The 18156-nt window shown below is 46.5% G+C and overlaps 1 pseudogene; it reads left to right on the forward strand.

Annotated features, from left to right (window-relative positions):
• The first annotated feature begins 807 nt into the window (after positions 1-807).
• Rpl37a-ps15 (ribosomal protein L37A, pseudogene 15) lies at positions 808-17254 on the forward strand (annotated as a pseudogene).
• Positions 17255-18156: the final 902 nt, after the last annotated feature.

Genomic DNA, 18156 nt, shown 5'->3' on the forward strand with positions numbered 1-18156 from the left:
CCTGCCAGCCTCATGCAGAAGGCTTTCCCTTTGGGGACCCAGGGAGTCTTGGATTTTAATCACCCAAAAATTGTGATCCACCTCAGGGTACACAAAGACAAAAAGTAAGGCCCGTGTCAGGCTGAGAGTGGAGCCAAGTGGACAGAGTGCCTGGCTTCACTTCTCCAGCACTACGCTAATTTGGGCGTGGTGATGCACACTTGTAATCCCAGAGCGTGGGAGGGGGAGATGGGAAGAGCAGAAGTTCAAGGTCGTCCTCAGCTTTAGGGAGTTCAAGGCCAACCTAGAAAACAAAAGACTCCCCCCCCCCCAAACATAATAACTAATAACTCAGGTCATTGATAGGAAAGGAGACTCCAACATCAGAAAGGGTAGACATCTGCCCAGCCCTTGTGTTGTTTAAAGCTTATTGTAATTATAAAGATTGTGTGTGTGTCTTTCACCGGGAATTTAAATAGCTAAGGTGGGGTAGAAACCTCCAGCCTGGACTAAATACTTTCTCCAACAGATAGAACTATGTCATCAGCATGTGATAGGCAGTAGTGAAGAAGGATACATCCAAACCCGTGGTTCTCAACCTGCAGACCCCATTGAGAGTGGAATTGCTTTTTCACAGGGGTTGCCCAAGACCATCTGAAATATCAGATATATGCGTTACTCTTCATAACACTGGCAAATTGTAGTTCTAAAGGGGCAGCAAAAGTCACTTTATGGTTGGGGATCAGTACAACGTGAGGAACGGCAGGACAGATTGAAGCTTTGGGAGGGTTGAGAACCACCCATCTAAACAAATGCAAGCGATGAAACATGGTGCTTACAAGGCTGGAGCACAAGGAACCCCAGATGGGCACTGTGTTTGACAGCTGCCTGTCAGAACCTGCCATGCTGAAGACCTTAGCTGGACGCTCAGTGGGTATGGGAAACACCCTTACCCTAGGCTTTGGGGAACCAGGGCTCTTGTAGTAAATATTTAAGCTCAATTGGCCTTAGGTAAAAGACACGTAACTTTTATGTTTATAATAAGTCTTTAAAGCACTAGCGCTGGGCAGACAGCTACCCTCTACTAGTATCTACTTCTTTACCAATAACCCCGAGTTAGAAGTCACCATGTTCCAAATGAGCCTCTCTTAACTCTAACTGGCCAGCCCTCATGGCCATGTTTTCATGACTCACCTACCCCATGTCATCTTCTCTTCTCCTCACCCTCTCTTCTTCCCCCTTTGGGGTCCTGCTTCAGACCTCAAGCTTGGGAACCCAAGCATCACCTAGCTTTCTTCTGCACAGCTATAAGCTGAAGCATCTTTATTTAACCAATAGTTTTAAATTAAGGAGCAAGGTCACATAGCATCCCTTGATGTACATGAGGATTCTCTCATCCTTGAGACAACCAGACCTTGGGGGCCAGTATTTAGCATTGCAATACATAGCAACAAAGGGCTATACCTCAACACAGGACAGCTGGTTCCTGGGCCTTCAGTGAAGACATGTGACTTGCCACTGAGTGGAAAGACTAACTCAAGAGATTTAAGCACTTTTCATTCTAAAATACTCTCCAGGTTCAGTATACAGTATCACTCAACTGAGAACGGGTATTGCCATCTTCCTCCCCTCCCCTCTCTCATTTCTCCCGAATTGCAAAAATAGAACTACCTAAGCAAGTCAGCTGGTGTAGCCCCAGTGCTCGGAAGGCCGAGGCGAGAGTGTTGGTATCAGGAACCGGCTTTATAATTTGGTTGCAGATCATCTCCGAACACAGCCATGACGGTGATGGTGACGTCACCCATAGCCCACAGGGACCCTTGCATCTGTTGCCATGGCAATCACCATGCACTCTCAGCATCCATTTGGTTTATCTCCCACCTTTACCTGTGAGCTGTTACATCACAGCCTAAATAAAAGGCAGACCCTTCCTGATCCTTTCTTCTTCTCTCCCTTTCCCCTCTTTGTCTCTCGCCCCCTTTTGTCCTCTTCACCCACATTAAACCTCTCTCATGGGGTGCTGCATTGGCCTGGTATGGTCTGTCCAGACACAAGCCGCCATTCTATCAACAACAGGGTGATATTCCAGGCCAGCCAGGAAGACATGGCAAGACTCTGTATCAATAAGTAAACAAGTAAATAAAAATAAATAAAAAATGAGAACACAACAAGAATGTTACATTAAGTGTGACCTCATGCTTTGCTCTAGCCAGTGACACATGCCTTTAGCTGTAGCACATGGAGACAGGTGGATCTCTGTGAGTTTGAGGCCAGCCTGGGTCTACATAGTCTCAGAAAGAAAGAAAAAAGGAAAGGCAGACAGACAGACAGAAAAAGGAAAGGCAGACAGACAGACAGGAAGGAAGAAAGGAAGGAAAGAAGGAAGGAAGGAAGGAAGGAAGGAAGGAAGGAAGGAAGGAAGGAAGGAAGAGAAAAGAGAAATCCAAACGGAGTCTGGGCACACGGTAAAGAAACCATCGTATGCCCATTGGAAGGAGAAGTACTAAATGTCCTGAGAGGTACCATGCTTGAGAAACTCCCTACTGCAGGTGTCCTGGCTCAAAGAATGAGGGACGGGGGAACAGCTTGGTGGCAGAGCATTTGCCTGACAGGCACAAGGTGCTCTCAGCACTGCTAAAACAAAGTATAGACATGAACCAATATGCACCTTTAAAGTCTACTATTGTGGTGGGCTTGGAACAAAAGGATAAATGATGTCTTGGTCAGCTACGGCTTCAACAAGGCTGCCGTAACGAAGGCCCTCGGAATCTTCACACTTAACAATAGACATTGAGCTTCCTCATTTCCAGCTCTCTGGTTGCAGGTGGGCTCTATTTCAGGCAGGGAATAGCAGGACTTGGGACAGTCTAGGGCTTCTGACGGAGTTCAGGTCTCCTTTATTTAGATCCACACGCTACATGGATCAGTAGCTGTACTAGAGTATGTTCTTCTCAAAATAGATCAAAAGAGTAACAGATACTTGAGAAAACACACATGCACGCAGAATGCTTCAGCTTCTGTCACTGGCTAAAGCAAAGCCTGAGGTCCCACTTAATGTAACATTCTTGCTGATTGCCTCCTGCACCTCTCACACCATTGGGAGAGGAAGGCAGAACCAGAGTCTATCTTGCCCCTCAGGGCATCTGTGCACCTGGTGGAGAGGGGGAGGTGGGGCAGGGACAAACAGAATTCAGTCTAATTGAGAGTGAGATCTAAGTATACCAGAGGGGATGGGGAGAGAAAGCCTTCCTCAGGAGTCTTAGGCATGGCTGTTTAGTCGAAGGCCTTCCCCACAGTGATCCTTAATGAAGCAGCTCTCTGAGATGGTCCTTGCTTGTCCATACTTCTTGTGGTATATTTAAAAAAAGGTTGTTTTTTTTAACCCCACACTAGTGCCAGCATTGTAGGGCCACATGACATCTGTGGGATATTTTCATCTCAGTCAACAAAGCATCTCACCTGCTAAACTCCAGCCCATATCACACTGCCGACGGCTACTCTCTGAGCCCAGCAACAATCTCTCTACCCATCTAGTTCCCAAGGCATGTTGCCGCCATGCCAGATATACACATCCCAATTCCGTGGTGGCCTAGTGTGTCCAACCACCACACACTCTCTTGAACTCAATTAAATCACCACATGAAAGAACACACAACACAATAACCTCTGATCCAATTGATAAGATTTAATTGCCCACCTAAATAAGATATAGTTTGCTCATCTAGACATGCAAAATCCTGCACACACCCATTCCTTAAGAATAGTCATAACCTATGGATGTGCAGAGAGAAATCTTAACATCTGCCTCCATGTATTCTCAGTTGCTCTCTTCCTTCTTGCTCCAGTCTCCTCCTCTCTAAAACCTTTCTCCCACCCCTCCTTCCTTCTACTCCAATGACAGGCCTCATTCTATCCTGTAGCTGCCTTCACCTGCATAATGACATCAACCTACATTTCACCCTTTCTTCTACGTTAAAACAAAAAACAACTTTTTTCTCAAATATAACCTAAGCACAACTATTATCATTTTGTAATTTAAAAGCATAAAATATACCTAACAACCAGTCCAACATTTTATCAATTAAACAGAACACTTAGTTATCCGTTCCAGCTTAAGAAAGGCTTAAAATCTGTTATATCCTGGCTAGCTTGTATACTCTCTGATAACGACCTAATTAAATATGTATTTTCAAAGTTAAACAGCCTGGGTAGTCTATGAGACTATAATCAGTCTTTAACCCTGCCAGAAATCTGAGAAGGACCAAATATCTATAAACATAATAAGCCTAACATGGCTTCCAGAACTGAGAGATTGTAGAGACAAATCTCCACTAGCACAGTCCTCTGTTACCAACATGTGAGTGTTAAGTCTTCAGCCTTCTGGCCAAAAATCAACTGACAGACTCGTGAAATGCAGAAATCTTGAAGGGCTGATAATTCTGGCTTGGCAAAGATTATTAGTCAACTGTTCTGCATAATGTGTCCCATTTTGGACAGCATTAGTCTGTAGGTGAAAAAGACAGTTTCTGGCCAGTGGCTGCCTAGCCACAAAGTATTACCTCACCTAAAGGTAGAGATGCTCAATTTCTATGTTAAATCCACCAAAGGGAAACTGTTAGGAGCATATATGTCTCAACAAAAGATAAATAACTTTAAACGTCATATTTCGTGGATTTCTGACGTTTTTGAAAACCATCTGTCTATATAAGGTAATCTGGACTGTTGTCTGTTAACTATCTTAATATATTATCTTAAAAGCTCTCTAACAATAAACTTAGAGCCATGAATTTGTTATTTGGCCCCTAATTCCTATTTTTAACCAACTCAGAAGTTTGTAATGGCATCAATAGAAGGACTGGGTTGAAGCCTTGTACTTTTAAAAATTTTGTAACAAATAAGTTCTATACCAAAGATATGATTTTTAGCTTAGTTACCAAGTGAGATTGCTGCTGTACAACTCAAGATAGCTAATTTCTCCCTGTTAAATTATAACCATTTCTAAATTCCTCATAAAAACAACCTTAGAATAACCACTCTCAGTCCCCCAAAACTCCAGGGGATTGGGGTAATGACTCTTCAATAATTTCTTCAAACTGTACATGGGTCAACACCCTTGGCACAGGGGTCAGGGGTAGGGAAAACGGAAGTAACATTGTAGCCTGATGTGTCTGTCTTGACTGAACCCAGGTGAAAATCCCTGAGATCAGAAATCCAAGTAGGTACATTCTGCAAAATATAATTCTCAAGACAAAGGTTTAGAATCGAGATACCTTTTTGTTTGATTCTCTTGATAGGTGGTCCCCCTCTATCAAATCTGATCCATATGACTCTGGAAGGTGTCAGAGCCTAATCACCCTTTTTAAAAACACAAAGACAAAACCTTTCTCCCAAAATGTTGTGTTCCTTAGTCTGTAACCAGAAGTTACACCCATCATAAAAATTAAACAATTTTAAGAAAAGAAGCAAGCTAAACAATGGTGTATGAGCCTGTTTAGGCTTTTTCAATCTGTCATAACAGGAAATTAACCCAAAGTTCCCATGGAGCCCACGTTAAGAGAACCTGAGCTTCCTGTTGTGGTAAATATCAAAAATAACCAGGAAACCTTGCTAGCTGACATCATTGAGCCATATGTCCTTTAGCAGGGTAATTTATAAAATAAATTAAACACCTTCTATTGATTCTAATACCAATAAGAAGTAAGCAACTTATCAAACCAGGACTTTAGCCCAAAATACATCGATCTGTCAAGCTCTCTACCTGGAGCCTCAGATTTTTTATTTATTGATAACTTCTATAATATATGTCTGTATTCTCTCTAGTCTATACCAGGCAGACTTCTATTTTTAAAAACCTTATTATTAACTTGTAAAAAATCACAACTCTCTACTTGGAATCAGTGACTAATTTTCCCTATCTAAATTCCAAACCGTGGGTGAAAATCCCCCATATGATTTGGGTAAACTGTACTCTCTTCCGAAAACAAACTTAATCACCTTAATACCTGTCATTAAGAAGCAGGCCGCTTGTCTAACTAGAATTTTAACCCAAAGTTCCCGTGGAGCCCATGTTAGAAAGAATATGAGTATCTTGTAAGACTTTCTAAACAGCTTTTGTTAAAGAAGCAAGCAGCTTTTAATCTCTCTCTCTGAGCTGTCAGTCTTATTACAGCAGGGGACCTACAGCCTGCCATCTGCTTGTGTTTCTTTGTTTAAGTTTCCCGTGCTTGAGACATGACTCACATGACTCAACATGGCACTGGCCCTCTTACTTAGAAAGTAAAACGTTCAACTCTTAGGCTTACTAGTGGATTCTTGCCCCATTTTGGGCGCCACCTTTTGCAGTATATTTTAAAAAGGTTTCTAGTGCTGGCATTGTAGGGCCACATGACATCTGTGGGATATTCATCTCAGTCAACAAAGTGTCTTGCCTGCTAAGCTCCAGCCCATATCACACTGTCAATGGCTACTTTCTGAGCCCAGCAACAATCTCTCTACCCATCTAGTTCCCAAGGCATGTTGCCACCATGCCAGACATACACATCCCAATTCTGTGGTGGCCCAGTGTGTCCAGCTACCGCACACTCTCTTGAACTCAATTAAATTGCCACATGAAAGAACACACAACACAATAATCTCTGATCCAATTGATAAGATATAATTATCCACCTAAATAAGATATAGTTTGCTCATCTAGATGTGCAAAATCCTGCACACACCCCATTCCTTAAGAATAGTCATAACAACCTGTGAATGTGCAGAGAGAAATCTTAACATCTGCCTCCATGTTCTCTCAGCTGTTCTTTCTTCTTGCTCCAGTCTCCTTCTCCTTTTCTAAAACTTTTCTCCTACCCATCATTCCTTCTCATCCAATGACAGGCTTCATTCTATGCTATACCTACCTTCACCTGCATAATGACATTAATCTACACATACTGGTTTATTTGATGGTGGACATAAGTGTATTTACTTTATTTGGGGTAAGCTAGGGATTATATACCTCTTGTGGGAAGGAATACCCAGGATGGGAAGCTCATTGGCTGAAGGCTCAAGGCTATTTAGGTACCTCATTAGCATGGAGACAAACTCCAGGAGTTATGTTATGTGACTGAGTGCCCATAGTCCTCTCAGTGGGGTTGTCATGGTTTTGGGTCCCAGAGCAGGTACAGAGACAGGTAGGAAGCAGCTCCACTCTTGCCATCAAACCTCTGAGATTCCTGGGGTTTGAGCTCATGCAACCTTACCAGTTCTTATGCCTGTCTGGTAGCACTGTCCCACATGCCCTACAGTTCCTGTATCTGAGGAGTAGTCCAGCCATGCATGAATGGGTACAGCAAGGGTGAACAACTGGCAGCAGTGGTCCATTCTGCTACAGACAAATGGACGAATGGGGTGAAGGTAGGTGGAGAGGAGAATGAAGGCCATGGGTGGAAAAGAGTAGGAGGCCTTATTTGTCCAGTTAAGAAAATATGAGGCAGGCTGGGCATGGTGCACACGCCTTCAATCCCAGCAAGAGGCTGGGTTCCAGGCCAGCCAAGAAAGAGAGGGAGAGAGGGAGAGAGGGAGAGAGTGAGAGAGCGAGAGAAAGCAAGAGAAAGCGAGAGTGGGGGAGAGGGAGAGGGAGAGGGAGAGAGAGCAAGAGAGTGAGAGGTGAGATGCGGTAAATCTCCAACCCCAACAAGTCCGTGCAAAGAACACACAACTCAGTTAATATATGTATAAGCTGCACACCCAGATTGGGCAGATTCACTGCTACACTGCTCTACTGTCAGCTAGGAGATCCCGTGCTGCTTGCAGCTTCTCTGGGCCACGTGGCTCTGCTCCACTTTCCTCCCCCCCCCCCCCCCCCGCGCCATCTCCTCATCTCCCCTCCTCCTTCCTCTCTCTCCCTCTTTAAGTACACTGTAGCTGTCTTCAGATACACCAGAAGAGGGCATCAGATCTCTTTACAGATGGTTGTGAGCCACCATGTGGTTGCTGGGAATTGAACTCATGACCTCTGGAAGAGCAGTCGGGTGCTCTTAACCACTGAGCCATCTCTCCAGCCCTCTCTCCCTCTTTAAAACCTCCAGCCCTACCTTCCACTGCCCATCACAGGCTCTAGCCTTTATTTGACCAATTAAAATGGGGGAGAAGGTTCACATGGAATCATTCAAGTACCATGATCCACTCAGTGATCCACTCCTGTCAGGGCTCTCTCTTGAGGCAGCAGAATTAGCATCACAATACAAACAGCACCTAGGCAACCCACCACGGAGAGAGAGAGAGACAGACAGACAGACAGACAGACACAGAGACAGAGACACAGAGACAGAGAGACAGACACACAGAGACACAGAGAGAGACAGAGACACACATAGAGACACAGAGAGAGACAGAGACACAGAGAGAGACAGACACAGACACAGAGACACACACAGAGAGACAGAAACAGAGACACAGAGAGAGACGGAGACACACACAGAGACACACACACAGAGAGACACAGAGACAGAGACACAGAGACACAGAGAGAGACAGAGACAGAGACACAGAGAGAGACAGACACACACACAGAGAGAGAGAGAGAGAGAGAGAGAGAGAGAGAGAGAGAATATAAAAGACAAAAGACATAATGCTTGGCGTTCATGGTTGTTTGCTTGTATTTTGAGATTTCGAGACAGGGTTTCACTGGGCAGCCCTGGCTGGTCTAGAAAGCTCTATGCCACTAGATTAAGCTGGCCTTGCCCTCACTCAGATTCTCCTGCCTTTACCTCAGGTGCTGGGATTAAAGGCATGTGCTACCTTCCTTTTTTAAAATTTGTTTTGTTTTTTTTGGTTTTGTTTTTGAGACAGGGTCTCACTGTATGGCCATGAAACTCTCTGTGTAGGTTTGGCTGGCTTCAAGCTCACAGAGACCTGCTTGCCTCTGCTTGCCTAGTGACCCTTTAAGAAAGTAAAAGCAGAAATAGGAAGATTTTATTATGAAAAGGGAACTAGCACCTCATGGAGGAATTGTGCTAGTGACCAGGGGAAAGCACAAAAGCTTTTCTGAGACAGAGTCTCTAGCCAGGGCTAGCCTCAAACATTCACTGTAGCTGAGGCTGGCCACCAGCTCTTCTTATTCCACTGCCCACACACCAGCAAGGCTAGCTCTTGTTTGTTTCTCGAGTCAGGTCTTGCTATGCATCCATGACTGATCTTATACTCATAAGCCTTGACAAGTTCCCACGCTGTGACAATTCTTCTGCCTCAGCCTCTGGAGTGCTGGTGCTATAAACATCTATCGCCATAGCCTGGCTAATGTTATTGAAAGATTGACATCATGCAGTCTCTGGAAAATTCTATGGATGAAAGACTCAGATTTCACAACCATCACCACTTTTTAATTAAAAAAAATTTGTTTTTAATGTTTATTTATATGCGTGTATGCCGCACATGTATGCATGTCCCCAAGGAGGCCAGAAGAGGGTGCCAGGTCCTCTAGACTGTTAAAGCGGGAATTACAGCCTATTGCTGGCCACCTGATATGGATGCAGTGCTGAGCTATCTCTCCAACCCCTCCAGCAGCCCTTAAAAAACTCCTACACAGATTTGGAGTTTGGTTCTCAGCACCCACACGAGGCAGCTCACTGCTTCCTGTAACTCCAGGTCCCCAGGATGCCCTCTTCTGGCTTTTGTGGGCTCCTGCATGCATGAGGTGCTCATAAACTTACACAGGCACACACACACACACACACACACACACACACACACACACACACAGACACACACACACAAATAAAAAAAAATGATAAATCTTTAAAGGTCTGGTAAAGTTCTCCTATGTGAGCTTTATTTTTTCAAGTTCCATTTACTTATTTAGCATGCATATACACACAAGCCACACCATGAATGTGAGGGTCAGAAGGCAACTTGGGAGTCTGTTTTCTTATTCCATTCTGTGAGTCCTGGGGACCCTACTCAAGTCATCAGGTTTGGTGGCAAACACATTAATCTACTACGCCATCTTGCTGGTCTATTTCCCACTCCCATCCCCCTTTTCTTAATTTGGGAGACATCTAAGTTACTCAAACTAGTTTTGAACTTTGAACTTGCTGGGTGGTCCAGGAAGGCCTCAAATGCGTGGTCTTCCTGCCTCAATCACCGTGGAATTAAAAGCCTCCACCACCATGCCCAACTCACCTGTAAAGAGACATCAAACTTCAGAGCCCCCTGTTGCCTGGGTGTCCTCGGGAGCAGATGTGAGCTCCCTGCCCAGATGGCAGGCCCTGCACTCAAAAAGAATGAGCTTCTGTAGGATTCTGAAAAGATTCGCCCCCTCCAAGAGAGACTCACTGCCACAATAACTACATGGGAATGTTAACCACGTGCAGGTTAACTGACTCAAAACTAAAAACTCACCTGTAAAGATCAATAAAATCACTGGTGGGGTGTAACCTTTGCTGGAGTTTTCCATAATTTCAGGATGAATTACAAGACTAGATTAAGAGTTTTGTAAAGAGTGAGTCCTTATCTTAGACACCAGACTCTGAGGCTGGGGGTGGTGTTGCCTTTAAAACCTGCACTTGGGAGACACAAGTAGGTGGATCTCTGTGAGTTCCAGGGCAACACATACAAAAAAAAAATCTTGTCTTACAAATGGGGGTAGGGGGGAAGAATTACATCTTCTTGAAACATGGATGCAATGATACACCAGAGAGTGAAGTGTTCTCCCTCCTTATTGGAGGACAGTGGGTTCATGTAGCTGAAATGTGATAGGCCATGTGGGGACAACTGAAGAAAGGTCCATTGTGCCCATTAGACCACTCATTCTGAATGTGTCTGAAATTTTCCTTCAGGATTCTTAGCATGATATCCCACACCTGTAACACCAGCACTCTGGTGGAGACACTCAGGTTTGAAGTTCAAAATCAACCTTGACTATACAGTAAGTTCGTGGTTATCTTGGTCTACCTGAGACCCTGTCTCCAAAAAATAAATAAATAAATAAATAAATAAATAAATAAATAAATAAATAAATAAATAACGTTTCGTTTGTTTCTTCAAGAGCTAGGAGTCTAGCTCCTCAAAGCAAAGAAACAAATAAATTCAGGGCTGGGAATGTAGATCGGTTAGTAGAGTGCTTGCCTGGCATGCCAGAAGCCCTGGGTTCCGTCCTGAGAACCACAGACAACTGCACAGTATAATGGTGTACCCCTGAGATGCTAGGGCCTGGGAAGAGGAGATGGGATATTTAGAGTTTAAAGCCAGCCTCCCAGCCTTTTTCCAAACAAGATCAGCAAGCACAGGATGCACTCGAGGCCGGCTGTTTAAGCTGAAGTGTGACGTAAGCTGGACCAGGGGGGGAAGCTGTGGGGAAGGAGGGGTTGAGGGGTGTCTGCAGAGATCCAGCATCCTTCTTAAGCAGCTCTGGAGGGATGCACAGCAGGACGGGGACATGGCTATCTGAGCACAGAGTACAGAGGAGATCATGTGAGTGGGGTTAGGGACCAGGGAGTCCCTTGAGCAGGAGGTGGTAGCCGTGGGGAAGGTCAGAGATGGGGTCATCAGAGTCTGAGCTGGATTGGATATGGGGAAGAAGAAGAGGGAGGAGTTTATTCGGAAGTCCGGAATGAGGGCAGCTGCCTTTTCAAAACAGAAATACTGTTTATATTTTGAAAGTTCCAAGCAGGACAGGCTGGCCCATGCCATTAACAGATGAACTTGGGTCATGGTCAAGTGCTCTACACACTCTTAACTACTGAATCATCTCTCCAGCCTCTGTCTTTTCCCGTCTTTAGAGACAGGGTCTCATGTAAGGCACTATGTGACCAGGACAACCTTGAACTCCTAAGTTTCCTGTCCCTACCTCCCAAGTCTATAACTACAGGCCTGTGTCACTGGGTCTGGCTTCCAAGGGCATATCCTTAGCCATAAATAATCTAAGTTTGCATGGGAAAAGTGAACCCAGAGATTCCCAAAAACCTTTTGATGTCCATGGGAAACGAAGCCTCCAGGATAGGCTTGGTTACAAGGACACAGGAGGCGGGGGGTGGGAGGCAGGAGTTTCTTAGCTATGGTCACTATTGCTGTGATGAAACACCACGACCAAGGCAACTCAGAGAAGAAAGGGTTCGTTTGGCTTATACTTCTATAACATCGTGGAAGGAGGTCAAGACGGGAACTCGAACAGAACAGTAGCTGATGCAGAGAGAGCTCACGGAGGGGTGCTGCTTATTGGCTTGCTCAGTCCCCAAGGTTAGAAGTCTTCGCTTGTCTTCAGTATATGCTGGAATCCCAAAGAAGTAGGCTCCAATGGCGGAATAGACTTGCTAGCAAAGTGGGAGCAGGCAGCCAATGAACAAAGGTTTCCTTCTCCTGTGTCTTTATATAGCTTCCAGCAGAGGACTTGACCCAGATTACATATGGGTTAAAGATCTTTATATAAGACATGTCCTCGTTCTCCAAGATTCGAATTGGAACATGGTGCTAAAAACGTTCTGGTTAGACAGCTGGAGGGGTGGCAGCTGCATGGTGGACAGTAAGTGGACTCAGGTAGAAGGGGCAGGACTGGGGGAAAAGCCACCCAGGTCTCTGAGATGGTCTGGAGGATCAGTAAAGAAGGCCTGGGCCTGGACAGAGCCAGGCAACTGGAGAAGAGGGACTGGTGTTAGCTGACCTGACAAAGCAGTCAGTTCTGGCTGGGGACCAGTGGGAAGAATGCCTGTGTGGAACTCTGTGGAACCTTGAGTGGCCATTGCCCTGCAGGCTGCAGTTCCCTTCCTCCAGTTTTGTGTTCGTTTCAATGATTCTCATGACAAGTTCTTTTAAAAAGTTGTTATATTTTATGTATTGGTCACAGGATATGCCACGGAGCACACATGGAGGTCAAAGGGCAACTTGTAGGAGTCTGTTCTCTCTTTCCTCCGTGTGGCTCATAGGGATCCGCCTCAGATCATAAGGCATGGGGGCAAGCTCCTTTACCCAGTCAGCCATCTTACTGGCCCCCGTTGCAGAATATTTGATGACATTGTGAATCCCAAGACTGTGGACTGGAAAAACCATGTGGTGTGGCTCAGTCCTAACACACACCATTTAACCCCAGAGCTAAATAAAGTCAACCCTAGGTCAAGAGGCAGAGCAAGCAACCACCTGACAGGGGGTGAACATAAGAGAAAGGAGGGACACAGGGCTGCAAGGTATTTAAGACAGTGTGAAGAAGGGGCTTTCCCTTCTGGGACATGGGTGAGGTAGGAAGGTCGGCTGGGAGCCTTCTCCCCTCTCTGAGCTTCAGGTTTTCACCCCAACATCTGGATCCTGAGTCTTCATTGGTAAAATCTGATAGTTGGGATTTTTTTGTTTTGAAAACAACAGGCCCCTGTTTCTGTTCTGTGTTTTGAAACAGATTTGAAAATTGTCACAAAAAAGCATGATTTTAATATATATTTTTAGCTCTAGGCTTAAGAGAGAGGTGCTGAGGGGGGAAGTCTTATTTGTATATCTTTGAGACAGGGTCTCCTGTAGCTCAGGGTAGCCAAGGATGACTTCGAACCTCAGATTCTCCTGCCTCCCCCTTCTAAGAGACAAGATTACAAGTGTGTACCACGGCCAGTTTAGGCTGTGCTGGCAATGAATTGAGTCCAGAACTTTGTGCACAATGTGGTCAGCATTCTGTCAATGGAGCTTCTGCCCCCCTCCCTTCCAGTTTAACATTTTTCAGGACAAGGAGTGAACGAAGGCCGTGGCTCTAGATGTCTTCCTGCTTCCAGGAAGCCCAGACCCAGGCTGACTGCCTGGCAGCGTCTCTGCCTCGCTAACGTCCACAAACACCCGGCATGCCCAGGTGCTCGGAGTAAGCTTGCATCTCTCTACCCTCTCTGGATGCTTCTAGAATACTTCCTGTGAGCAGACCTGTCCTTACCTGGGATCCAGGCAAGCCATAACTGGTCACAGCCTGCCTGCCTCCTCTTGGCTTCAGACTGTCCCCTGCTGCCGTCTCCCAGATTAGATAGATGACTGCCCTCCTACAGGGCCTCGAGAAGCACTTGAGAGACGTTCCAGTAAAGCAGACTCTTATTAAGTCAGAAGTCAGCCCCAGCCGTGACCCTGACAGCTGTGTGACCATAAGCATCAGCTCCTTCTCCCACACACGGGGCTGGCTAGAAGTGAACTATCTCTAAGTCAGATCCAGTCCCTGAGACTTGAGGTAGCTTCCCTTAGGTAGTAAGGGTGGGGCCCACAGTGGATCTTGAGCAAGCCAATAAGCACAGGTTGATTCCTGAACAATTCTCTGGTTGGCCTCAGGGAACCTGTTTAGCTTGTGAAGTCCACCGGGACTTCCCATGACTTTCTAGGCACACCCTCTCTGGGTGCTCCATTCCTGGCCCTAACACTTGCACCTTTAAGTTGGAGGGCAACTTTGGGCAGCATCTTGGTGTTCATTGATTGATTCTGATGCCTGGAATCTCTTCATCCTGGCTGGAACGGCTCTGCCTCGTAGACTTTGCCTCTGGAGCAGAGTTCTGTGCCTTGCTGATTAGCTTGACATGGATTGGGGTCCAGTGCTTGGCTCCTCACTGTCCCTGGCTTCCTGGGTAGATGATTTAAGAAGCCACTGTGATAAAAGCCCAGGTGGTCAGGTGCTGGTGCCTGCTTTAGTCAGAATTCTGGAGGCAGAGGCAAGTAGTTCTTTGAATTAGGACAGCCTGGTCTATACAGTGAGTTCCAGGACAGCCAGGGCTACACAGAGAAACCCTGTCTTGATATAAACCAACCAACCAACCACCCACCCAAACAAACAAGCAAACAAAAGAGTCCCAATTCAGCCCCCTGTGTGGAATTCAACCTAAAGCCCTGTCCCTGTGTTAACACCTGTGTCTCTAAGAGTGACGTTGCTGTCTGTCTCTGTACCTTTGTCTATACAGTAGCAGGCACTGAGGGAGTATGGGAGTGAGGGGTAGCTGGCTCTGACACTTGTCTACAGTAAGGTGGTGCAGGTGAGGAAGTGATGCCCTCCCCCATCACCCCTTGCCACCTGTGGTAGTCAGGAGAGCTCACCCAGGCATTGCTGGCTGCAGGACTCCAGGGGGTGGGCCACAGGCCTCGCCTAGGCAGCACAGTGAGCTGCTCTGGTGGCATGGGTGTGGGTGAGCTGGCCCTAAGGGCATGAGAGAAGGAGAGCTGACCCTGTGTGCTGCATATCAGTGGCATTGTGCGAACACAGTGCTGGGGAGCTCGCCCTGAGGTGCAAACATGGGAGAGTTGGCTGACTAACTCAGCTACTACCCAGGCCCAGATCCAGGGCTTTGAGTTGGACACCCAAATGTCTATATCATCTGCGAACTGTTGGAGCAGGAAGGGGCTGTTCCTGTTAATCCAAAGCTGCAGGTTCTCCATGATGCCGGGCAACAACAGGATAACCGGGAGGAGTCCTGGTGAGGATCCAATATTGATGGTGTCACAGAAGCCAGAGACCTGGAACCTGACTCATTGCGATGAACATTTGCAAGTGAAGATGTGTGGACGGAGGGGTATGCTGTGGGACACACGGTGACACACTGCAGCCTCCACAAGATGTTTTCTATGCCCTGTTTTTTAAATTTCCTTTTGAGGTGTTGCAAGGATGAAGACAGATATGAGGGAGATGGGTACTGGGTGCATGATATGAACCTCACAGAGAATGAATAAAAAGTTGGGGGGAAAGGTAGTTAGCCCCACAAGGGCTGGCTGTATTCCCCAACCTCCATTTCCCCCTTTGCACCAATTAGCCAATCGTGTCAGACTGTGAGGTTCAGCTCCCACCAATGAGATCGGAGTAATCAGGACTAACATCAAGAAGAGACAAGGCCATCTCGGTCACGTGCAGAACGATAAGAAACTATTGCCTTGCCAAGTTGTTTTCTCTCTGTTCCTTCCTGTGACACTGAGATTCTGTCCCAATAACTCTCAAGGTCCCTCACAGCTCTGGCGCCCTCTACTGTCAAGCCAGAGTCACAGAGTTTCGGCCACGCAGACCTGCCCAAAGACAGATTCTCAGACCCTCAGAGCAAACTTTGTCAATAGGACATCACTGCGGTCCTACAGGCCACAGTGTGCTACAAGGTTCCCTCTGAGTTCAGTAGCAACCAAAGATGTTATCTGAAGGAACCTCAAACCACAGAGGCCATGGTTTCTAGAATGTTCCCGGGGAATTAAGGAGGAGCATAAAACCCTGCTGACTGTGGTCGTATTTCCGGGGCCTGCCTTCATTCTAAAGGGTGGAAGCATGCCTACGTCCTTGGCTGTGGAGGAGGAGGCCATGGTAACTGGCCACATATCACTGGAGTATGTTGAAAGGTTCTGTAGCCATGGTCAAGCCGTAGCCCAGGCACAGGCAGAACTCTCCTGTCTGGTACTTGACTTTCCTGACAAGAATCGAGAGGAAAATGACAGATGCCCAGGTCCCTCTGTAGATGACTCCTTAGGGATCCTGCCACTAGAGGCTGGTGTTCAGATCCTGAGCTGGCTTCAGTGGGCCCTGAACCCTTAGTCCCTTGAATGGACACCCATGTCTACTGGGGATTATAGTACAGGGGTATCAGACGTCCAAATTATAGGGCTATCAGAACTGGTGACTAGGATGAAGAAAAATGACCAGGGGTTGGCACATGCTTTTAATCTAAGCACATAGAGGCAGAGGCAGGTGGATCTCTGTGTGTTCCAGCCCAGCCTGGTCTATATAGGGAGTTCCAGGATAGCCAGGGTCACAGAGTGAGACTCCATTTCAACGAAACAAAACAAAACCACCCAAAAGCCTGGGCTAATGTCAGGAGGGGAAGGCAGCATCTCCACAAACACGCCTTGTGTATACCATGTATAGACAGCACGTTCTCTTCTACATGTTGCTCCAGAGTCAGAGGTTCTCAACCTGTGGGTCATGACCCTTCACCCCTTCAGAGTGCCGAGAGGTTGATTGACACTTTCATAGGGGTCATACATCAGCTATCCGGTATGTAAGATTTTTACATTAAAATTTATAGTAGCCTCTTCGGGCTTGGGCTTCGGTTCCGGCGACATAGCTAAACTCACCAAGAAGGCCGGGATCTTTGGGAAATACGGGACCCTCCGGAAAATGGTGAAGAAAATTGAAATCAACCAGCATACCAAGTATACTTGCTCCTTCTGTGGCAAGACGAAGATTAAGAGATGAACCGTTGGCATCTGGCATTGTGGTTCCTGAGTGAAAACGGTGGCCGGCGGGACCTGGACCTACAACACCACCTTTGCAGTAGCAGTGAAGTCTGCCATCAGAAGACTGAAGGAACTGATAGACCAGTAGAAGCCCTACCGTTTGAGACTTGCCTGGCCTGCAATAAACGGGTTAATTTACGGGGAAAAAATTATAGTAGCAAAATTATAGTTATGAAGCAGCAATGAAAATAATGTTATAGTTAGGGGTCACCACAACAGGAAGAACCATATTAAAGGGTCTCGGCATTAGGAAGGTTGAGAACCACAGATCCAGTCACAGGCCATGTAGCCACTCCCTCTGTGAAGGCCCCGCCCTCTTCTAGACCCCGCCCTCTTCTAGACCCCGCCCTTTTCTGAAGCTTTCCCTCCTTGAGCCTGTTCTCAGAGGCCATCTGGACACACAATCTGTGCTTTCCACTTGTACGGATTCTGGTTTTTAAAACATCCTGGATGGCAGACTAGGCTGCTGTTTTTGCAAAAGCTGTCTGGGACGGAATGAACTTTCCTTCCCACAGCAGCCAGGATCATCATCAACCATCTCCAGGGTGGAAAAATAGGTGATGAGGCCGCGGGTGAGGGAATGGCCCCAGCTTGTCTTTGCTTATTGTTGGTGGACTGGAAAGACGTGGTCCCAGAAGCTCCCCTTGAGCCCAACAAGTCTCATGCTAAGTCTGAGTTTTAAGAGGTAACAAGCCACTCAAAGATGTCTGGGAAAGTTTTCAACTGGGTACTGACTAGTTTTATGTCAACCTGACATATGCTAGAGTCATTTTGGAAGAGGGAAACCCAATTGAGAGAAAAAGGCCCCCACTAGATTGGCCTTTGGTAGACTTTCTGGATTTATGGGGGAGGTCCAAGTACCTTGTGGGCAGTGCCACCCTGGGCTGGTGGTCCTGGGTTCTATGAGAAAGGAGGCTGAGAAAGTCATGGGGAGCGAGTCAATGAGCAGCACCCCTCCATGGCTTCTCGGTTCCTGACTCTGGGTTCCTA

Source organism: Rattus norvegicus, chromosome 20 (assembly GCF_021556685.1).
Source record: "Rattus norvegicus strain SHRSP/BbbUtx chromosome 20, alternate assembly SHRSP_T2T, whole genome shotgun sequence".
Classification (NCBI taxonomy): Eukaryota; Metazoa; Chordata; class Mammalia; order Rodentia; family Muridae; genus Rattus; species Rattus norvegicus.